This window comes from Myotis nattereri (genome assembly GCF_964212035.1).
Source record: "Myotis nattereri genome assembly, chromosome: 2".
Lineage (NCBI taxonomy): Eukaryota > Metazoa > Chordata > Mammalia > Chiroptera > Vespertilionidae > Myotis > Myotis nattereri.
The window spans coordinates 43,782,383-43,807,206 of NC_138076.1; the positions used below are offsets into that span (position 1 = coordinate 43,782,383).

Consider the following 24,824-nt stretch of genomic DNA (forward strand, 5'->3'; position numbering starts at 1 on the left):
TACAAGCTTTTATTCCAGTTTGTGTGTGTGGAAAGATAAATGAATGTTCACTCTGCAGAATGACTAAGGAAGCCATTTGCTGCGTGGCATATGAAACACCACACATTCAATGCAGATGTATTTAAATGTGGTTGACCAGCTGCCTAAACATTGGCTGGAGTACATAGTGTGAAGCTGGGCCACCCTTTAGGAAGGCCCTTCTCACAGGGAATCTCTCCGCATGAGACAGGCTGTGTGTTTCTTTCATTGCCCATCCAGGTCTAAACCAGAGCTCTTGCACCAGCTCTGTGAGGTTTACCTAAAATGGTTATGAAAAGTTAATTAAAATGCAAGCTGGGTGAAATGCAAACATCCTATCCTCTTCAGTAAAAGCTATGAACTGTAGTTTTAAACTAGACTTCTGGTTACCTATTTGAGGCTTGGTCCTACCTGACGGGTGGGTTGCCGGGAGTAATTTTGTTGGTATGCGTGTACCTGGTGGTTTCTAAGCGGTGGATGCCTCCACTCAGAGGCCCTGACTTGTCTTGTTTCTGAGGGTAGCCTCTTGACGTGGGTTCCTATGAAGAGGATATTCATCAGCACACATCCCCACTCTGCCCAATTGGTTAGACTTGTGGGGAAGCCCAGGGCGGCTTTGCTTTTGCAGGTAGTGATTGACAGAACCTGTGGAGGCAGGGAGGCAGGTTGGAGGGAGCACAGGGTGGGTAGCCTTGGTCTGGCTATTTTTTAAAAAAATATATATTTTATTGATTTTTTACAGAGAGGAAGGGAGAAGGATAGAGAGTCAGAAACATCGATGAGAGAGAAACATCGATCAGCTGCCTCCTGCACACTCCCCACTGGGGATGTGCCTGCAACCAAGGTACATACCCTTGACCGGAATCGAACCCGGGATCCCTCAGTCTGCAGGCTGACGCTCTATCCATTGAGCCAAACCGGTCAGGGCTGGTCTGGCTATTAACTTGCCATGTTACCTGGGCCAGAGCACGGAGATATTATTGGGTAGGCGAATCTCAAAGCAGGAAGTTGTGGTTAAAAGTGTGGCCTCCAGAGCCTGCTGCCTGGTGTGAATTCCTAAGTAATAACCAGTTATAGTTGCATTGATATTTATGTCCTAGTTACTTAATTTCTCTGTGCCTGGTTTTCTCCTCTGTAAAGTGAGGATGCTGTTCACACCTTCCTTGCTCAGATATTGTGCAGATTAAATAGGTTGATAGAATCACAGTGCTCAGACTATGGCCGGTGCCTGGTGAGCCTCGGCAATGACGCCTTGGCACTTCCTCGCCTGTGAAGTGGAAATAAATGACTGCCGCCGCCCTCTCTGTTTCACAGGACTGTTGTGAGGATGAAATAAGACTCTTCCGGAAAGCGCCTTGTGTAGATATTTAGTCAACACATGTTTAGTCCAGGCACTGTGCGAAGCACCGGGAATTGTAAACTGCAGAGGCACACACAATGGACAGCGTTGTATAGCTGTGGTTAGCAAGTGATCGGAAGACTTAGGTAGTCTTACAGCTGTAAAGTCGCACCACTCTGGCGGTTCATGTGAAAGCTGCAGTCATTAAGTTTGGAGCACCAAATGGGACTGCATTTCTGTCATCGCTGCCTCTGAATGCTTGTGACCGCCATTAACCGGACTCTTCCATGTGCAAGCCCTGTGGGTTTAGTTATTATTCACAGATTTGGGACCAAGTCTCAATCTACGAGGTTGCTAATCTCAGAGCGGCACCGGAGCACTTATCCTGCCTCCCCCTACTGTATCTATTGCAGGACTGATTCCGTCAAGAAAATAGAAGCCCCCATAACCGTGGTCGGCACACTGCCCCACTGCCCCACTGCCCCATAAGAACGCCAGAGATAGGCCTTGCTTGCCCAACATGTTGAGGGCTCATGAGTTATTTGCTCTTTTAGTGGTAGACTAAAAGGTGCTTTTAATTAAAGAAATTTTTAATTTGGTGCGCTGTTGTTCACACTCATTCATGGGTACTTCCATCCCAGATGTGTTGTCTCCCTTCTAGTATTTCCTCCCACATCCCCTGCATTTTGTTTTGTTCATCAGAGGGGGACACTTTGCAAGTATGCAGAGAACCAGGCCTCCAGGGAAGGGTCCTGAACCAGCCACCTGCTGCCCTACTAGAATCCAAGTTCACCTACTCTGACTTAAGGAGACCTGGAAGTGCAGCTTTCTTCTCAATAGCCAAGTTTCTCTGAAGGTTACCATTCCAGAGCTGATTTGTAAGAAGGTTCCATTGCTCCAAGCTGCATGACCATGTTACTCTCCTCTTTAAATCCATAAGGTTGCACGAAGTTTCCTTGTTTAGTTGTGTATATAACATGATACTTTCTTGTCTACTGATATTTCATAACCTTATATATTAGCTATTTGGGTAAAATTTGAATCAACTAGTATGAGGCCTTACAATGGCAAAAACCAGTTTTCTTCTTTTTACCTTCCTTGCTCTCAGCCATCTCTGTTTTTTATTCTCTCCCCCTGAGATGTATTTTGGTAATGGTATTGTGTGTGTCTATTTAGGAGCCGCACATTTTCAACTGCCATAATGTTTTCTACTCATTTTGATTGCAACTCGAGTTGTCTAGTGTCACATGATGTGTCCCGTGCTGTTTGCCACTTTGCCTCTTCCCAGTCGACCTTTGTCCTCTGTCATCGTAGCTCCTTTCAGTTCTATGAGCTCTTAACATAAGGGTAACGCAATCCCAGGTCAGCAGTAAGTCCTTCAGAAGTTACAAGATAATTTCTGTTTTAAATTTAAGTCCTGTTTTCCTTGCACACGCAGAATTCATTTCATTTTTTTACATCCGGCACTAGAGGGCAGCATGATCTACATTATCTCCGGGATATACTGTACGCAGGGCACCTTACTGCAAAACCTGGTTGTTTTTCTTTGAAAGCTTTCTTGGAAATTCCATTTTTATAGCTTGGGTCTTTGTAGTTTGTAGCGTTGATATGAGATTTTAAAAGCATTGTCGTGATTTATTATATTTGACACATTAAACTCCTGGGTTTATAAAACATTATTCCCAGCATTGTCCCAGAATATCTAGTATTTCAAACCAGGTTACTTGGATTTTTTTAATTGACACCTTCTTTCCTAGTAACCGGGATAGGCAGCTGCTGACATATTGACTGGATGAATTTTAATTGGGAAAGGGTAGAATATGGTCATTTGTATGACCTGAGTCAAACGAGTTCAGGGAGACATATGAACCAGTTTCTTCACTTTTCTTCCACGCCATCAGCCAGCAGAGACATTTTATTCTTATCAAGTCTCTTGAATTTCTCCCTTTGTTTTGGAGACAAGATGAGTGGATAGTTGTCTTGTTTTTTTCATGCCCAACTGTGGTGACATAACACTTGGCCGAGAGGGTTGACTATAATGAATTCCAGACAAATATTTGTTTATTTGCTTTCAGTGTGTTAATTTGGCTTTAAGACACTGAGCTCCTGGTGTCAGTCGATGATGTTTGTTTATTCTCTCATTTTGGGCTGTGGCCACTATGTTCATGTCACATGACTGAATTATGTACAGTGGTGTGTGCGCGTGTGCGTGCGCATGTTTGCTAACTTATGCATTCAGTGTAGAAAAAAGTGCAAATTCATATTATTTTGCTCTTTACCAATCAAGTTAAGTTAGGGCTAAAACACTATAGAGAGAAAAGTAAACGTGCTACTGTCTTTTGCCATTTTTGCTCTTCTGGTGGAAGGTACTTGGCCCCATTGAGGTGCATGGGAAATGGATGTTTGCATTAGAGTTAAGTGAGATGTTTTCTTGTACGCTCCCTAATCAACCTGCCTGAGTGGAAAGTGAGGCTCGGTGGGTGATTTCACAATCTAAGATCCCTGGGTTAGGATGTGCGTTGTGTAGGAGTTGAGGGTTTGGAGGAATAGGGTTTGAGCCATTGTCCTGATCTTTCTACCTGGAAATGGACTCCTTTGCACCCACTGTAACTGGCTAAATAAATACCTTGCGGAGAAGTGCAAAGTGAAGTGGCACTGTGCGCTTTTTGTCCTGTCAGAGAACCTGTCTTGCTTTGCTATTCATAAAATCAATCCTCAACATCCCTCTGCCTTGCCAGAAAGGGAGAGTCGTCAGTAGAGAAGAAAGGTAATTGTAAGGATACCTATCTGTCTGTTCAGTTCAAATGACCACTGGGGTTAGTGCTAAATGCATATTTTTAACAAGTATAATATTTCAGCACTGTCAAAATTACCTTGACGATAATAGACCTGTTAAATTATAGCTCTGTAAGTTAGGAGGTGAGATGGCTTTGCTTAGCACACATTAATCTATGCCTGTTCACACAAGTGATTCTGCTGAGCAGGGAGCATGTTAGAACAAGAAATACTGGTCCTAAAATCTCTGATTTATGGTAGGTGTTGTTTTGACAGAGCATCATTCAGACGATTTACAAGGCAAGGCTTCGTGTTAAAATATTTCACCAGTGTCATCATTCGTCACCGACATAAATATTCAGTAGTGATGCTTGGAAATTGGTAATATGCCCATTCATGCCAAATCACTCGCTATGTTTCCTTTCAAGTGAGATCTGTTTGTGGATATGGTTAAAAGAAACTACGATTTTTCTTCCTTGAGAGCAGATAAGCTGTAAGAAATTGAGAATAAGAATAACAACCCTCCTGACAGCTTTCATGTAACTCATCTTGCCCAGGTCGCTTTTAGTTCTGGCTGAAGTCCTCCTGGCTTTTTGTTTTCTTCTTCCTTTTCTTGCTTGGTGCACATTGTAAAGAACATATTTATAAGTACATTAGTTAAACAGGCTTTTTGTGTTCAAAGGAAGAAGTTAGTCATCATCAGAAAAGCTTTGTTGCAAAACAAAAACACACATTTCCCCTTTCATTTTTCCTTGTTAATAATAACAAATGCAAGTGACTGTAAAGGGAGTAACACAAAAGATTGCATCAATCACAGTGATTCTCAATAGCCACATAAATATTATTTTTTCAGGTTTGAATGAAACAGCTAATAGTTTGAAGTAGGTGTGGTAATTAAATCCTGTCGGGCTGTCACATATTAAGAATAATGTTTTTTCACATAACAATGGTTATATGTACTTAAACTCTTATCAGGGTGATATTAAGTCATATTTTATGGGAGTTGCTCATTTACTGCTAATGGTATCATAAAAGCCTTTGTTACGAGTTTAAATAGTTACATAATTACATATATTTGCTTAATATTGTTATTTTGTCAGTAATCGCTATAAAGGTGATTATTATGCCCTTGACCACGGCTGGTAAATATTGCACCATTTTGGTGTGTATTTTTAATCTACTAGAATGTTCTGATTACTCCTTATTCATGTTTTTTTTTCTCTCCATGGTAATCATACATGAAACTACTGACGACTTAGTAGCAGAAAAAGCACTGTGTTTGTGATTGTCCAGTAAAATATTACAAAGATAAGATTTGGGAAGCTTGTGTCTTCTTCAGGGTTGTTTTGTAGTCATGTAATCTCTGGATAATGTAACGATGGTATTTGACTTGCGTTTTTTTTTTTCTTTTTCTTTTTCAAATCATGAATATATTAAGTGGAACATATACATCTCTCATAAGTTCACTCACTACACTACTCTACTATTTGTGGCTCTGATGTTAATGCCCCAAGCTCCCAGGTTTTTAATGGTTTGATGTCCTAGAGCTTAGAGCTGGGCAGTCTTTGGTACTCAAGACTTCCTTGGTGTATCCCATTTTCTGATATTAATATGCCCAATAATTTGGTGTTATATGGGATATGTGATGTATGGTATTTTATAAATTGGGTAATTTATAAGGTTTACAAATCATTTAATTTATAGTGATTCAAAACTGTCACTTACAAGCCTCTCCCTCCCTCCCTCCTTCCCTTATTACTTCAACATTTTAGCTTTTTGTGATAGAAAATGCATCAGTCTTTTTGTGGCATAGTTCATTGCTTTTGTACAACCACTTCCAGAGAAGTTAGAATAGCTTTTTGGGCCAGTTCCCACATGAATAAATATGGAGAAGTATATTACTAGTATATACCTAGTATGTATAAAGCATAGTCTGCTGACACGAAGTGGGAATCGATGCGGATTGGCTGGATTGAAATTCCGTACAGTTTTGCTGTAATGTCAAGTGCTTCCCCTGAAATATGTGTGTGCTTTTTTGTTGTTAATGTGCCTGATTTATTTACTTACACTTTGTTAATTCTCGACCGAGGATATTTTTTCCACTGCTTTTGAGAGAGCGTGAAAGGGAGGGGGAGAGACAGAGAGAGAAACATCGATGTGAGAGAGACACAGTGATTGGTTACCTCCCGCACGTGCGCCCGCCGGGACCCAGCCTGCAAGCCTGAAACCGAGGTATGTGCCCTTGACAGGAATCAGTCTGCGAGCCAGTGCTCTAACCACTGAGAAAAACTGGCTAGAGCTATTTATATATCTATTTTGTATTAGAAGATTCTGAAGAGAAACCAACAAGTAGTTATCTGAGACAGATGCACAGGCAGCGAATGACCCTTGGGTGCCTGTCTGGTGCACATCCCTTAGCTTGGTTCTTGTTCTGCACACGCCCCTGTATTTTCTCCTTGAGGTGTGTTTCCTGTAAGCAGCTCTCATAAATGAGACAACTGGTGAAATAAATCACTTTCAATTCACCAAAAGAGCATTTGTTGAGTTTAATTTTTGAATTCTTCACCCAGATAGCTCCCATTTCCGGCTTTAGAGTTCAAGCTTGTGCCCTTCCACAGCAAACAGCTGTTGATTATTGGCATTTGTTACTTCGTTTTATGAATCTATTTTGATTTACTCTTCTCATCGGTTGGTTCATCTTGGTTGTCAGAGAGAGTAAGATTTGATGTTGAAGCTTTCTTACGAGACCATGGGGCAAACTTTTATTTTCATTTTATAATTGAAATCTTCATCTTCATCTTATCATTTCTTCTCCGGCCACTTTATTTTGAACATTATTATTTGTTTTGCCATGAGGAAATTGGGAAAAATCCAAATATTTATAACATCGAGCCTGACGTTTCACTTCACAAAGTTTTGGTGGTGTTTTTAATCACATCTTTATAGTACTTGTCAAAATTACAGTTAAATTATAATTTAGGTAATTATGTGTTGAATGCCTGTCTCTCCTCTTAGCCTTGGGCTCTTTATTAAGTGTATCTATTGTGTTACTACGAAAGCCGCTGAGCCCCGGATTGGGCACGTTGTAGCTGATTAGTAAGTATTTGCAGGCCGGATAGAAGAAGGGATGGTTTCAGGAGTGTACTTGCACCTCTCCATGCCCCACCCATAAAGAGCAATGGAACTTTACAGTGTTGAAATAGAATTAGAGTCTTTATCTTATCCTTTGTTTTTTATATTAAATTGAACTCTCCCCTATAATTTATTTTCAAATGTAGAATTTCTAATAGGTTATGTTGTTTCTGTTATGTGATGGCATGAAGAGAAAACCGTATATATTGGTTCATGGAACTATACTATTCAAGTTCTGTTGTCTGCCAATCAAGGAAACGAAACCATCAAACACCTGACACATTTCTTTGGGGATTAGTTGTGCATTGAAGATGAATGTCTGCAGTTATGTGGGTTAAATATTTGGTACTTTGTAGTTTTACCTGATAAAAACTGTATGCCCTTAAGAAGTAAAAGGAGGACTCCCTCCATTTAAAAACACCAGCAGGCTTTTAAAAACTGTTATTGGTGCCCTAACTGGTTTAGCTCAGTGGATAGAGCGTCGGCCTGCGGACTGAAAGGTCCCAGGTTCGATTCTGGTCAAGGGCATGTACCTTCGTTGCGGGCACATCCCCAGTAGGGGGTGTGCAGGAGGCAGCTGATCGATGTTTCTCTCTCATCGATGTTTCTTTCTAACTCTCTATCTCTCTTCCTTCCTCTCTGTAAAAAATCAATAAAATATATTAAAAACAACAACAACAACAACAAAAAACTGTTATTGGGTAGGGAGTTGAGAGGTAGGTCCATAGGTTGCAATGTCCCAGTTCTGCTAGAAACCTAGATTTGAAATAGCTGTTCCAGTCCCTTATTTCTCTTGCCTCAAGTTTCTGACAGGTAAAAAGGGGATTTTTTTCATGCATCAAGTATTGATTGGTTATCTACTAGTTATCAGTTGTGGTCCCAAGCATTGGGGCAAAAAGTCCCTGTCTTGGAGACATTTCCACACTTAAAAAATTGCAGACAATGGATGGTTTCTCTCTCTCTCTCTTTTTTTTTAAAGGCAATATTCTGATTCCATATAGAAAAGATAGAGATTAAAAATTTACTACAGAGATGTTGACTCAAGTATACACACAGCACACTCACACTCATAAATATAGCCCTATGGCATATTTCTTTTTCACAATCAATTACGTAAGTGTTTGGCCTTGATTTTCTAAAATTTCCAAAAAGTGTTCTGGAACTTTAAGATGAATTGTTTTCAAAATGAAATCATACCAGTGGGAGTATGAGAGGAATTTAGGAAACAAAATAAGTGATTCTTTATTTAAGATCCTAATCTCTAAGCTTATAGCAAACTCAACCTGGTTTCTAAGCAGACTGGTGACTCGACTCACTTTCCTGACCCATCCGGGACTCTGGGTGCTGGAACTCATTTCAGACCAGTGACAGGGAAAGGAGAGGGCAACCAGGACTTCCAGCTGTGGCCCTTTATAGGTATCTACATGCCATTCTCTTCGGGCCTTTTAGAAGTGTTTCAGATGCTTTGACCGGAGGTAGAATGTAAGCAATGGCGTTTTCTTCTAAAGTAATGTTATCATGAAATCAGCTATGATCTGTCGAGTGCTCTCTCCTCATTCCTGGTAACCAGGATTAAACTTTTAGAGACTACCTCCTCATTTAGGTAAGAAACTCTTTAATACCTAGAAAAAAGATGACAAGCTTCAAAGTACACTTTGAGTGGAAGTTTATGAAAATACTGTGGTTAAATGGAAAGCTATCATGAAATCAGGTTCTCTGTTCTGGAAATATTTTCCTTTCATTTCTTTTTTTTTTTTTGCATTTGCATTTTAATAGATTGTATCACATGGGGAAATGTTTCAACCTCTTGAACACCTGGAAAGTCTATTCTAGACTTGTTATGTGTTTAAGAGTCTTTATCCAGACATTTTCCAAACACAGTCCTGCTCCTCAGGTGAGGAAAATCCTGCCTCCAGGTCAGCTGTTGGTGGAGAGTGTGCAGCAGGGTAGCTGTGCAGCCAGGGCTTCTGCCCTGCTTGCTTTTCAGCCTAAGGCCCTGATTTTGGGATGTTTAAGTCAATAGTTAGTTAAGGATTTCTCTCTGAACTTCAAGTGGAAGTTCCTAGAAGTCAATAATTAGTAAATGATTTCTCTCTGAACTTCAAGTGGAAGTTTCTAGAAGTGTTCTTTTGATTCCATGACTGATCTGATCCTTCACTCTGAGTGAGGCACCCTCTTTTTTTTTCTTCTTCACAAAGGTAGTTGAACGGATACTACAGAGTATGCGGAGTTGCCTTCACATATAGTATTTCCTCCCATATATAATTCCAGATATTTAGATCAGCAGCAGTGCTTTGAGATGTTGTCAGAATCATGGATTAAGTTTTTTATTACCTTTAAATATTGAACAATAAACTAAGAAGGAAATAGTTGCTTTCTTGTATAGAGTTATTTTTATTGTATATATTTTTTAATTCTTTTTTCCCTGTTGGTGTCAGAATGACCTGGGATCATAAAATTTATTTCTTTGGCAGGAAACATTAAATTATTGTTCTTCCCTTTTAGCAAAATAAAATGGTATTAACATCTTTAAATTATATCTCATGCTAATATAAATCTTCTCTGCATTTTCTCTTTTACTTTAAAAGGAGTCAATGTGGTTTAATGAATTCCACCAATAAGCGGTCTTATAGACAGAAGTACTTCTTATTGGTGCCAGCTTTTAACTTTAGTCTTGACATAGTCCTGTAAGTAAAAGGAAAATAAACACATTTCAAGATGGTGAGTAATCAGTGTTACTAGAAAATTGTTCTTCTTGACTTCAAGATTAAATAAATAGTTGTTGACATAAATAGCCAGAGTAATAAAAGGGAGCACCTGTGTAATCCAGACAATCAGTGGTTTATCATACAATCAGATAAGCTGCTGTTTATTCACGAATCTTTGTCTTCAACCAGGTGACTAGAGTTAACTCATACATTAGGGAATTCTAAAAATTGAGTTAAGAAGTCTTAATTCCCTTTGATGCCAAATTTCCCATCCACTTACATCTCTTTTCACAAATAAGACACTCTAGGAGTTTAATGCTTAATAGTCCTGGCCTTCAGGAATGTCATCTTCTCTCGGTTCTTCCTGTATCAAAGTCGATAAATTTTCCAGAGGAGATTAGGGTTTGAAATTGTAGGTGACAAAATAAGTACCTTGCAAGTTTTGGGATATTTTTCAAAAAATATAGCTCATCTTTTCTCTCCCCTTCTCTTGTCGAGTTTTTATTTGCTGTCAGCCGAGAGAGAACTTTGGTTGTAGACATTGTGGAACTGTTACTGGGCAGGGAGTTGAGAGGTAGTTTGAGTTGTTGCTTCGTCCCGTTTCCTCTAGGACCATGACTGTGGGATTCCTGGGCCAGTCACTTCGCCGGCACCGTCAGGATCCTCAGGTTGAAGCACAATTACATCTCCAGCAGCATTCGATGCGGTGTGGGGTGGGGCGTGTGTGCGAGAATGAGAGAGCTTTCTTTTTGTTAGATTGCCACACCAAAATTAGATTACATTATTAGATTTTTAAAAGAGATGTTATATGTATAGTTAGAAAATTAGCCTGCAAGTAAAGGGACCTTTGACTCTCCTCATCACCAAATCGGATTGGTATTCCTTTACTAGTATGTTCCAGTAGTGGTTTTGAACCACCATGTGATTTGGGATTGGCAGTGCCCCGGGGAGCCCCCATAGCAAAGGTAAAGACAACAGACTTTAGAATCAGCCCTCCTGAATGTGCATTCCAGCCCTGCCACTGCACACTCCTACGGGGGGGGGGGGGGGGGGGGAGGCGGTGGATGGGTGGGTGGGTGATAGTAGTATAGTAACAGTCCTAACCATCTTTATGTGTGTGAGAATTAATATATGTAAAGCATTTGAAACAGTGCCAAGCAAATAGCTGAATGATTTTTAACTAAGCGCCATGATAAGTATTTGTGTTTTTCTGCCCCCCCCCCTTTTTTAACAAAATTCAAATAAATATGCAAATTTTGGTAAAATAGCAGGGAGTTGGGATGGACCTGTGTGTTTTCTCAGACACAACGAAAAATAGATAAATGACCAAGACTAACGAGCCACAAAACAAAATCAAACAGCATGTTTTTGTGTTTGCTTGTTTTGTTTTCATTGGGGCTTTGCTTCACTCCAGAGTTCATTTTAATTTCATTTGGTTTCACAACAAGAGCTCAGTTTTGCATGTAAGTACCAAACATCTGGTTTACTTTTTGCTTGAAAATGATACGGCTGAAGTTTATTACAGGTCTATTGTGTAATTAAGGAAAGACAGTTTGAAATTTTATAAAATAAGTTCTATTTAAATAGAACATTGGGATTATTCCAGGGAAGTGGATATGCTTCCTTGGAGTAGCAGGAACTTACTATTTTTTTAAAAAAATATGCCATAACTGGTCAAATGTAGAACTTCTATCTGTTCTCACCTTTTTTTTTTTTTTAAAGCATGAAAAATGACAGATTTCACAAGTGAAAGTTAAAGTTGACCTAAGGCAGTTTTAGATTGTCGAGCCTTCAAATTTTATTCATGGGATGTTTTTTAGAGACATTCCGTGGTTTGTTCACTCCAGGTAATTCCGGGCAGTCCTTGTGCATGTTTATCAGATGGGCATCCTGATACTTTAAAACTCCCTCTTGTGCTAAATGTGGTTAAATGCAGCCTGGGAAGAAAATGAAATTTGTGGTTAGCTATTATAAACTTTGGATTATATTTTTAAAGCAGTTAAAGGAATAATAAATCTAATAGAACAGATACAGCTCTTCTATTTAGACTCCCCAATTAACATTAATAAACTAACAATTTAAATGCCATAAATTATTGGTTGGGTGTAATGGCATTGAAGTCTATGAAGAAATACATAGTTTTGGGCGGAGAGACCTAAATGAAAACAGAGTGCTTACTAGTTTAATACCTGCCAGTGATTCTATCATCCTGCAGAACTTGCCTAGAAATAATGTGATAGATAAAAGCAGAAGAGAACCAAAGCTGTGCTGTTTGTAAAGATGTCAGAGGATTATTATATTAATTTTCACGCATCTTCTCATGTTTAAGCAATCTCTTGCATAAGAGAGGTTTCATCTGTTGACAGTTATAATCTCACTAGAGGCCCAATGCATGAAATTCATGCAAGAATAGGCCTTCCTTCCGGCAGCTGCCAGCACTGGCTTCCCTCTGGCACCCGGGACCCGGGCTTCCCTCCGGCTTCATCCGGAAGGACGTCTGGTCTAATTAGCATATTGTGCTTTTATTATAGGTTTCCTGGCAAACTAAAGATCAGCTGGAAGTATAATAAATTTGGAATATTTCCCCATGTCATATCATTTTATAGCAATATCATAAATTTATTTGATAATTTCAACTTACCAAAATACTGTCATTTCCATTGTCTCATTTCATCTTCAATAGCAACAAGAAATTTGCTGCAGTCTCTCATTTCTCTGGAGCTTGTCCACAGCTATGCCTGTGCCTTACCCAGTCCTCTTGTTATTGTCACCATAGGTTTTCTTGTGGGAACCATTGTAATATGATGCCTATAGTTGGAAATGAAAGAACCATTCCAGCCAGAGTGACTCAGGTGGTTGGAGGGCCATCCCTTGTCCTGAAGGGGTGCCGGTTCGATCGACGTTTCTCTCTCACGTGGTATATCCTTGTGCATCTCAGATGAATCTTAAATTCTTTGATTTTTTTGTGAAACTTTTTGTTTTCTTTGCCAAGTTTGAGAATGATAAAGAATATACCTGAGACGTAGGTGAAAAATGAATTAACCAAAAAACTAAAATAAGGAATAATGTGTTTTTATCTGAAAAAAAGAAAACACTTTGTTGGACTCTCTTCTCTGTTAATGTTTTGACAATATCTCAGTTTGACGACATCCCGGGGCATTTGAGAGCTGGGCCCGTTCAGCCTTGAGCGGGCTTGTGGCTTGCAAGTCCTAATGTCTTGGGGAATTAAAGCTGTCTTTCCTTTCTGAAGTACATATTAGGAATTTTAGAATTGTGACTAGTGGGTGTATTCAGCTGTAAGGAAACCTTTCTGTGATGAGCACAGGACTTTTCACCTGCAGGCTGTGGGTTCCGTGACTGCCCTAGGGACTGGGATCCTGCAGGGTTTTGCTTCATTACTAGCCTACACGGGTGTTATATAATGCCACCAAGTTGCGAATGCTGGTAAGGAACACGGTTAAGGTCATGGTCTGAAAGAACTTTGATGTCCTGCAGAAGCCTGATTTCCCCCTAATATGCGTGAAAAGCTTGTGCAGTAGAGCTCTTAGGAGATGAATAATTGTTCGTGTAGGTTACAATAGCAGACATACCCTGGGAGTGATGGTAATGTTTTCTAGAATATGATTTGGAGGAAAAGGGGGAAGAACTAGTTTGCTAAAATTAGCCATGGAAATCCACAAATACTAGGCCAAGAATATTCCCGCAAATGCATCAGCTGGGTTTTACCAGGAGTGACGGCCAGATAGGTTTACAGGTCCTGTCTATTTAGAATTTCTGATTGTCTTAAAAGTTCAGCTAAAGGATTTCCTTAAGGTTTCAGACCTTCTTCAAGCCCTTCTCCAGTCTCCTTAGTTCTTAGGTTTTTGAAAGAATGCATAGAAGGCACTTACTCTGTGCATGTTGCTTCTTAGGGCCACTGTCCTGGTATAGGCCTTCGTAGCCTGGACGACTGAGAAGGCTTGCTGGCCATTTTGTGTGCCAGTGCAAGAGAAAAGTTCTAGTTCCACATCAGGATTGAAAACACATGCAGATTCCTCGGGCAGTCCATACCTTGTTATTAGGCTACCCTGGTGTAACATTGGTTAATAACATTATGTAAGTTTCGGGTGTATAATTCTATAATACGACATCTGTATATTGCACTCTTTCTCACCACCCAAAGTCTAGCCTCCTTCCTTTACCATATATTGGACACCCTTTTACCCTCTTCATTTTTTTCCCCTCTGGTTACCACGATATGTTGTGTGTGTCTGTGAATTTTTTGTTTGCTTGTTTGTTGCTTTCTGTTTTATATCCCACATATGAGTGAAGTCATGATTCTTGTCCTTTTTTTGTCTGACTTATTTTACTTAACATGATATTCTTGGGACTCATTCACATTGCTGCAAATGAGGATATTTCATTATATTCTGTGCCTGAGTAGCACTCCATTTTATAAATGTACCACATCTTCATTATCCAGTGATCCATCAAATAACACTTAGGCTGTTTCCATGTATTGGCTATTGTGAATAAGGCTGCAGTGAACATAGTGGTACATGTGTCTTTATGAATAAGCATTTTCAAATTTTTTGAGTAGATACCCAGAAGGATTGTGTGTCACATGGTAGATCTATTCTTAATTTTTTGAGAAACTGTTTTTCATAGAGTCTACGCCAGCTTACAATCCTACCAGCAGTGCGTGAAGGTTCCCTTTCTTCCACATCTTCTCCAACTTATTTCTTTAGAGCAGGGTTGGGGAATGTCCAGCCCGCGGGCTGAATAAGGCCTGTGAAATCATTTTCTCTGGCCTTGCCAAGGTCTTAGGAGTGAGTTAATTAAATGTTTAACCAAATATAGCTGGCTAATTTTTCAGTTGACAGTTTTGTATGGCCTGCAAACCTATCATAATAAAAGCGTAATATGCAAATTGACCAAATGACCAAACAGCAGAACGACCATTTGGATGACTTTCGGACGACCATGTTGTGACACGCACTGGTGCCAAGCCAGCCAAGGCAGGTGCGATGCTATTGGTGGTGGTGGGGGGGGGGGAGGGGTGGCACCATCGCCCCACAATTGCCCTGCAGAGGGAAGTTCAGGCCATCCTCTGCAGGGCGATCGGTGGGAGGGCGGGGCCCTCCATGATCGATTGCCCTGCAGAGGGAGGCCCAGGCCACTGGCCCGTGGGGCGATTAATTTGGGATGGGGGTGGGGCAGGATTCTGTCATTGCCCCAAAGAGGGAGACCCAGGCCACCCTCTGTATGGCGTTTGATCGTGGAGCCCTGGCCCCGTGGGCAGGGCCTCCCTCTGATGAGCCCTGCAATCAATTGTTCCAAAGAGGGAGGCCCAGGCTACCCAGCTGGCAGCGCTGCAGTGGGTGGACGGGACCTCCCTCTGCTGGGCGATTGATTTGGGGGCCCCACAATCAATCATCCCACAGAGGGAGGCCCAGACCTCTAGCAAGCGACGCTGTGGCGGAAGTGTGGGGCCGGCCAGCGATTGCCCCGCAGAGGGAGGCGACTGGTGGCGGGGGTGTGGGTGTGGGGGGCAGCGCCGCACAGATGGCAAGCAGTGGCAGTGGCGGGGGCGGGGCCAGCTGCCAGCAGCCGGGGGAAGGAAAGCCCCGATAGGCCCTGATCACTGGCCAGGCATTGGGACCCTACCCCAGGGGTCCTGGATTGCGAGAGGGCGCAGGCTGGGCTGAGGGACACCCCTTCCCCTTTCCCCCAGTGCATGAATTTAGTGCACTGGGCCTCTAGTTATGTTATAAATATCCCTAAGGCCCTTGGCAGAGAAAAAGGTCGCCCCCCCCCCCCCCCCCCCGCACCCCCTGCTTTAGACTGTCTTGTTTCTCATTTAGAGCCTGTGGAGGCCCATGGACTGCCCTCTCCTCTGAGTGAGATGGGAGAATGGAGGCAACCCGTCCCACAGTTGAGGAAATATAGAGCCTAGTGAGTGAATCCGTTGTGCAGGGTGGTGGGAGAGCACTGGGCTCGTGATGATGTGTCAGGTTTTCAGTGGTTGACAAACGTGGTGAGGAGAGACTGGGGAGAAGGAGAATCTGGGGAAGGCTGCAGACGTGCAGTTGCTCTGAGTGGCATTGGGAGAGGTGGGGCGTTGGTATCGTGGAAGTGACTTACAGAATCTAATTTTGGTGATGGATCATAGAATAGATCAGAATGAGCCCCAAAGGCCAGGCGGTCATCATGGAGTAATCTGAGTTGTTGCCATCTTCGTGCCAAGGGATGGCGTGGTAATTATGAACGCCCATATCAGAATAGATGCGATTAACCACTCAAATATTCTGCACCAGAGTCGAGATGGGGCATTGTGCAGGTGTGAGCTGAGTAGGGAAGTGCAATTGGACATAGCACGGGTTAATTATCTTGAAGCTGCACAGAAGGAACTTAGGATGAAGAGAAAAATGAATTCTTGTATTTCTTGAGTTTAAACAATTTCTGTAAACCCTGCTTTCTTAAAGTGGAGGCACACTGGAACCACATAAATGTGTGCATTGCTTCTAAGCACTCACAGCCCTGCTCGGCGTGGGCTGTGGGGGTGCCCAGGCAGGGGAGGCTCCTGGAGCTGGGGTATTTTCGCCCACCTCCCACACAGCTTGCCCTCATCCTTTTGTCTCAGGGCCAAGTTTCTGGGCTGCAGCTGCCACAGGAACAAGCTGAAATGTTCCCTCTTGTTTTGAATGTGACTGGTGATTATTTCCCTCCCCTACCTTTTCTTGACACCAACCTTTGGTGATCTCTTGCAGCACTCATTTGGGTGGTCAGTGCCTACGTTGTCCTCGGCTCTCAGAATGAAGTTCTCATAATGTCTGTTTTCTAAACGGAAAATACAGAAAATGCCAGTTTCGAAACACATTCACTTAATCTTCTGTCCATCTGCTGAGATACACTTATCGAGGCCTATCATGGGTCAGGCATGGGGTTATCCAGACCTATGTGTCTTCTGCTTGACGTCACATGAGGGCCCAAAGAAGGGTGGTTGTGGTGAGCACTGTGGAGGAAGAGGCCCAGGGCACCAAGAGAGGTTCGAGGTGGCCTGAGCAAGTTTGAGGACGGGTTGCTGTTAGAGCTTCTCTGTGGATCTGACCAGAGAATGAGTCCGGTTACCCAGGAAGTGGGAACGGGTGTTTGCGGTGATACTGGCCCTGGGAACCAGGGAAAGAAGGCTGGAATGGAGTGAGTGTGGGCAAGAGTGACGGGAAGGGTCTCCACAGAGCCATCCAGGTGGGATCGTGCCAAGCGTGGGAAGATTTTTAACTCTATTCCTTTTTTTAAAAAAAAAAATATCTTTATTGATTTCAGAGAGGAAGAGAGAGGGATAGAGAGATAGAAACATCAATGTTGAGAGAGAATCATTGATCGGCCGCCTCCTGCATGTCCCCTACTGGGGATCAAGCCTGCAACTTAGGCATGTGCCCTTGGCCAGAATCGAACCTGGGACCCTTCAGTCCGCAGGCCAACGCTCTATCCACTGAGCCAAACCGGCCAGGGTTTAATTCTATTCCTCAAGCAGTGGGAAGTGTTTCTGTTTGGTAAGAGTTTTGTAACTATCTGGTTCACACTTCACCACTTGGCTTGTGGCCATTTGATTCTTCGGCTTTAACTTAATTGCTTCTGGTAAGACTGTGGCAAATTCTGTTTTGTCACTGTTTAGAGTGCCTCACAAAGAGGAGAAAAACCGATGTGTTTTATTATACCTTTAGTCCAGAAAAGTATTGCACGTTGGTTAAAATCTGTACTTGTGCACATTTAACTGGAAACTCCCAGGGAGATTAATATATTGCCATATTAACTGTTTTTTGTAGTTATAAATGATGGGTAACAGTTTCAGTAATACACCTACCATTAGTTATTTAAAAAGTGAGTTGCAGTAATGTTCGGCTCTGGAACAGCATTTAAGTTGCAGGAGGCAGCTACAGAGGCTCCGCTTTGGAGACTTACAGACTTGAGCTTTCTGAAAGTTTCATTAGTGTCAGAGGGGGTTTATCATAAAGAAAGAACAGGACATTTTTCTGTAAAAGTAAAAATGCTGTTCGGTGGTACCCCTCCCTACCACCCCATTCCCTGAAAAAAAAATAAAATAAAACTTTGGTGCTTAATCAGGGTTCCAGATGTTTGTATGTATGTATTTATTTGGATATTTATAGTGTTTTCTGTCAAGCAGTTTGCCTCCCTGGGTGCATTCCAGAAATTTTAAAAACATACATGGCAAAGCCACAAAGATCAAAGACCGGCGTCTTATGGACTCTTTGCAGCACTTTGGGCCGGTCCCTAAAATGATTTATGTTAAAAGAACCAAGCAAGAGCTCTTACTGTCCATGGCGTGTTTGAGGAATGTTCTGGAAGGGGCCTGAAGAACCTGGTGAAAAACCTGTCTCAAGTGGAGTTCTTCTTCTCTGCTGAGTGTGGGGATTCACCTGAAAACCTCCTATGGCACAAAGACGTTGGGGACATCTCTAGTCTCTTATATTTCCACATTTTATTGTTGTTGTTTTAGTATATGTACTGCCGAAGCAAGCATGTATTGTTTTTAAATGCTTGATTTGAGAGACAGGTAGGTAGGTAGGTAGGTAGATGATAGATAGATAGATAGATAGATAGATAGATAGATAGATAGATAGATATTCTTGTATGTTCCCTGACGAGGGATTGAACCTGCAACCTTGGTGTATTGGGATGACACTCTAACCAATTGATCAACCTGGCCAGGGCCTTCCATGTTTTCTTGTTGAAGTTCCTGTTATTTCTTCTTTAAAACATGGGAATTATGTATTTCTCCAGCTTCCTTCAAGATTAATTCTACCGCATAGAACTTTAAAGACTGCTCATTAAAAAGTATGGGTTTTATTTTGATATTGCTTTTAAAATAAGGTAATGGCTACCATTTAAGTGGAAAACAGCAAGACTTGTAGTAACAAATGAGTGCCACTGGGACTAACATCTCTGAGCGAGGTCGTGGCCTCGGCAGTGGAGGCCGGACAGAGTCAGCCAGAGGCAGGTCCTCACAGAAGGTTCTGTTGTTCTGAGTAAGAATCTCGAGCACAATTGGCCTTCTTTGATGTTCCTACCCGAATGTTCTCAGGATTATGGATTTGGTTTATTGCATCACTGATAAATGATCAATAGGTGTTTTCCTGCTTCAGCTCCTTACTGCAGTCCTTCTCTTCTGGCTGGGATTGGCGGGGGGTGGGGGTGGAGGTGGGGGGAGGACAGCAGGTGTGTGAAATGATGGCCTTGAGAGAGAGACCCTCTCACCTCCCTGTGTGCCTGTCCAGAGTGGTGCACACTAGGGAATCACACAAAGTCATATCTTGACTCCGCTTTCCTTTCCTTCACCCCTGGCCCACCTCTGGGGTTCACCTGTCCAGAGGACGTGGTGCTTACGATAGCAGCTCACACTTTTAGTGACGCACGGTGTTTGCAGGGCGGGCGTTGGGCAGGCTGGCTCTGGGGCACTCCCCGTGACTCACTACATTTTCAGGTGTTTGACTCTCCACCCCCTCAGTTCTCCCCAGCACGTTGACCACCATTAGGTGAGACATTTGAAAGGACGCGCATTTAGCTCAAAGGGCTATAGAGTTCTCTCTTCTCCAAGTTCGTGTCTTCACAGTGGAACCTGTTGCCCTTAGTTTGAGGCTGGATCTCTCCTGAGGAATCCAGCTTTGTAGTCGGTGAGTTTAAGGATGGAACTTGGCCTGTGCTTCCTACACTGCCCACTCATGCTGGGAATACCCTCAGAAATGCCACCGTCTGCCCAGAGTTACCTAGCCTTTTCGTTGGCTTGTTTTTTATTTGACATCTCCTTTCTCAATAATGAAAGCTTAGCTATTCTTTAACTACTTATAAAATTATGGAACCATTTTTCTATGTAATCAATTTTACGTAAAGTTATGTCTGGAAAAAATTAATGTTATATGAGCAAAATAGAAACAGTTTAAAATAGCATAGTGTTCAGAGTCATGCTGGTGTCTCCTGGCGGGTGCTAAGTGGTGAAGAACGTCAGTGACTGAATCATGACTGTGTGTGTGCGCGTGTGTGTGTGTGCGTGTGTGTGTGTGTGTGTGTATCAGAGAGGACAGGAGAGGGAGAGATACACGCATCAGTGATGACAGAGAATCATTTATTGGCTGCCTCCCTCCTGCACACCCCCTACTGGAGATCAAGCCTGCAACCTGGGCATGTGCCCTGACTGGGAATCAAACCATTACCTCCTGGTTCATAGGTTGTCACTCAACCACTGGGCCAACCCAGCTGGGCTGAATCATGAGTTTCTTGATCTGATCTATAACTTCCACTATGGTGTATTAAGAGGTTTCTGAACGGATTCTGCATAAAGGAGTAAATAGTTAACTAATGTTTTTTTCTTATTGGGGTAAACACACACATTAGTTTAATGATTTTACATATTGCCTTTATAAATTAAAACAGATGTCATATGCTTTCTTCCATGTAATGGACCTCTGGGGGTAGGTGTCTCCTTATTCTAGACTAGTCATTTAGGGCACTGCTGCCCCCCCCCCCCCCCCCCAAAAAAAAGGTTTAGTTATAACTAAATCAGTTACATATATCATGAAAGACAGGCCCTAAGAGTCCTGGGAGTAGTCCCTGTGTGACATTGCCTTTTGGTGTTGCTTCTCTTACTGCTTGTCCTTTGACCATCATCCCTGTCTCACCTTCTCCCCTCTTCACCCCCCCGCCCCCCGGCCCTGCCGCACCTACACATACGCTTGAAGGGTTCTTTCCTCTTCTTGCCCACCAAGCTTCAAAAGCTTTTTATTATCACTTAAGTGGGCCTCATGTACTTCCCTCAATACATGTTTCTGTGTATTCTTTTCTAGAATATTCCATGGTATTTTCATTCTTTAGACTCACTCTAGCTCATCTCCACCTCTATAGATCCAGTGATATATTTACCTTTTTATTTCCAGAGACACATCCCTGGAAGTGCTGAGCAAGGTTCATACAGACCCCCCTCAACTCACGGTGGTTTGCCTTGTGATGTTTCAGTTTTACAATGGTGCAAAAGTCATTGCATTCCGTAGAAACCATTCTTCCAGGTGTTGAATTGTGATCTTCCCCAGGCAAGTGATATGTGGCACAGTGCTCTGGAGAGTGGCAGTGAGCACAGCTCCTGTTCAGCCATTCGTCCAGGAGGATAAACTACAGTGCGCTGTATTGCCAGCATTTTGGGGTATTATGTTTTGTGTTTGATGTCCTATCATGTCTGCAAAATGCTTCTGGTGAGAAGAGGAGGAAGACAATTTTTAAAAAATTGATTGAGAGAGAGAGAGAAAGAGAAAGAAAAAAACATTGATTGGTTGCCTCCTGTACTTGCCCCGACTGGGATCAAACCCGCAATGTTGGTTAGGTATGTGCGATGACTGGGAATTGAATCCACATCCTTTTGGTTCATGGGACACTGTTCCGACCAACAGCCACCCTGCCAGGGCAGGGGGACAGTGTTACCCTTGAGATGACACTCAGGATAGTCGCCCAACTGTAGGCTACTGTATGTGTTCTGGGCACATTTAGGGTAGGCTAGAATACTGAGCTGTGATGTTCAGTAGGTTAGGTGTATGAAATGCATATTCAACTTACAGTATTTTCAACTGAATTTGGGTTTATTGGAACATAACCCCATTCTTAGTTGAGAGGGATCTGTACTTCACTCTCTTCTTCCAGTCATACCCACTTTTGTTTTATTTTGGTATCACCTGCTAGCTTTCCTTTCTTAGGTTATCTAAGCTCACAAAAGGCAAAGGCTCTTAGCACCTCGAAAAGGCTCTCCATCGTGTTTTTGAGTGTTGAAGACCAAGCAAGGTATTATTTATTGGGTTCTGATGGCGCTGTCCTTGACTTGAAATAGTAGAGAATGGGAGGCTTTAGATGAATTTGTTGTGTTGATTTAGCCACGTCATCCGTTAGGACTGAATTCCACTTTTATTGATCTTCTGCATCTTTAGTTGAAAGTTTTTTCAAGGTGTTAGGGGAGTGGACCAGGGGGAAGGGGAGGTCAAAAAAATTGATTGTGTAAAATACTTTAGAGAAAGGTAAATTGCTGTAGCATTTTCTAAAGGTCAACCAATGCTTTGCAGACTAAAATGTCAACACATTCTACTCTCTCTCCTTCACCTCACCCTGTGGCGGGTGGCATTTGTGTCTTTTCAGTGCTACTCTCTGCCATCAGCAGGAGCCTCTTCCTTTGCTCATTTCCACCCCAACAGATGTTCTTCGTCTTCACTCTGCTCTGCTTATCCTACAGAGAGATAGTTTGCGGGGGTGCTCGGTCGACTCTGGTCCTGGTCCCCAAACATGCACAAGTGCCTTGTCTTCCATAGCAGGATTATGAGGAGGTAGCTGCTGCCACAACGGGCACCCCCTCTTTGGCCTTAACACATGGGTGCTAAGTGTCCACACGGAGCTAAACCTTCTAATGAGGTCACCAGGAATAGATGGGTGTGACAGGTAGAATGGATTTTTGGAGGATGGCTATAAAGTTTGAATTTTTTCCCTTAAAAATTGTGATAAGATAAACATAACATAAAACCTAACATCTCAACCATTTGTAAGCCTACCTTCAGTGGCATTAAGTACATTCACATTGTTGTGTAACTGTCACTGCCATCTATCTCCAGAATTCTTCATCTTTCCAAACGGCAACTCTGCACCCATTAAACATGAACTCCTCATGCCCGCCTTCCAGCCTTTGGCAGCCACCATTCTACTTTCTTTCTCTGTGGATATGACTATCTAGGTACCTTATAAAAGTGAAATCACATATTATTTATCCTTTTGTGACTGGCTTATTTCACTTAACATGATGTCCTCAAGGTCCATCCATGTCTTAGATTGTGTCAGAATTTCCTTTCTTGACCTGAATAAAATTATATCTATCTATCTATCTATCTATCTATCTATCTATCTATCATCTATCTATATCTCCTATATAATGAAGAGGTGATATGCAAATTGACCATCACACCCTCACACGAGATGGCTGCCCCTATGTGGTCAAAGATGGCCACCCCCATGTGGCCACAAGATGGCCAGCAGGGAAGGGCAGTTGGGGGCAACCAGGCCTGCAGGGGAGGGTGGGAAGTTGGGGGTGTCCAGGCCAGCAGGGGAGGGAGGGAAGTTAGGGGGGGACAAGGCCAGCAGGGGAGGGAGGGCAGTTGGGGGTGACCAGGCTGGCAGGGGAGGGAGGGCAGTTGGGGGGGACCAGGTCTGCAAGGGAGGGAGGGCAGTTGGGGGGGACCAGGTCTGCAAGGGAGGGAGGGCAGTTGGGGGCAACTGGGCTGGCAGGGGAGGGCAGTTGGGGGCAATCGGGCCGGCAGGAGAGCAGTTAGGCGTCAGTCAGGCTGGCAGGGGAGTGGTTAGGGGGTGATCAGGCTGGCAGGCAAAAGCAGTTAGGGGCAATCAAGCATGCAGGCAGGCATGTGGTTGGGAGCTAGCAGTCCCGGATTGTGAGAGGGATGTCCGACTGCCAGTTTAGGGATTGGGTCTAAACCAGCAGTCAGACATCCCCCGAGGGGTCCCAGATTGGAGAGGGTGCAGGCTGGGCTGAGGGACACTCCCCACCCTCCCACCCCCCTGTGCACCGGGCCTCTAGTGTGTGTGTGTGTGTGTGTGTGTGTGTGTGTGTGCGCGCGCGCTTGCGCCTCATTTTGTTTTTCCATTAACACATTGATGGACACTTGGGGTTGCTTCTATCTTTTGGCAATTATGAATAATGTCACCATGAACATGGGTGTCCTGCTTTCATTTTTTTGGGGGGAGGGGGTGGTATATACCCAGAAGTGGAATTACTGGATCATATGGTGATTCTCTGTTTAACTTTCTGAGGAACCATCATACCTCCTTCCACAGTGGCTACACCATCTTACATTCCCACAGAGTTCCTGTTTCTCCACATCCTCACCAGCACTTGCTTTTTCTGTTTTTGATATTAGCCATCTTAATGGGTGCAAGGTGGTTGAATCCTCTATTTTCTAGAGTAGGTCGTAGAGGGGGCTCTGGGCACCAGTCCTAGTGTCAGCAAGTGCTAGGCCCCTGGAGCAGTTGGACAGCCCTTCCCTGGAAGCTGGCTGTGTGGGTCTAGGCCTCTGAGTGCAGGTTTTTTTGTTGCTAGTCTTCTCTTGTCACATCTCCTTGGCACGCGTCCCCTTTTTTAATCCTACACTTGAAAATTAGATCAAATGCAACTTGTGTTTAGATTTATTTACAGTTTCTTAACTCCTTTCCTATTTTCCTTTTGACAGGCTTGGCATAAAGAAGTCTTTTTCAAGTAGTAACTTAATTTAGGTGGCAAGCACCCCACCTGAATTTTGTTACATGCTGGCAGGTTAGATAAATGGATATTATAATCTCAGCACATTTCTGCCCAGCACTACTGGGCCGATTTGCAAGAGTCTACAAAAGTGATAATATTCTGTCAGTTTGGGGCCTACAAGAAGAAGAAGAAAAAGGCACATTTTCTTATTTGTATTTATAGGATTCCTGTGGGGAAGCTGGAATTGCTATATGGCAGTTTACATGGCTAAATACACATGAAGAAAGATAAGAAACCCGAAGAGGTTCCTTTGTAGGCACACGGGAGAAGAGAGGGAAGAGATCAGTAACTGTCAGCTGTGTTGGAGATACATTCTCTGTTGCGACCAAAGATTTTTTTATTTCCCTTAAACTCATCATTTTCTTGAAGAATGTGGTCTATTTTTTAATGACTTTATTGATTTGATGATTGGGTTGCAATGTACTTTACCACTGAAATGTTTCGTTACTGTCAGCACTTAATGCTAATAATTCTACTTTTGGGTACCACTTTGATAGACTGTAAAACTGCTTGTGTTTGC

General features: G+C 42.8%; 1 protein-coding gene across 1 annotated transcript in view; it reads left to right on the forward strand.

The window, feature by feature from the left end:
• Positions 1-24,824, forward strand: part of ABCC4 (ATP binding cassette subfamily C member 4 (PEL blood group)) — a gene marked incomplete at its 5' end in the record, with an annotated part of 254,269 nt that overhangs the window by 111,303 nt on the left and 118,142 nt on the right. The gene's annotated exons all lie outside the window — the stretch shown is intronic.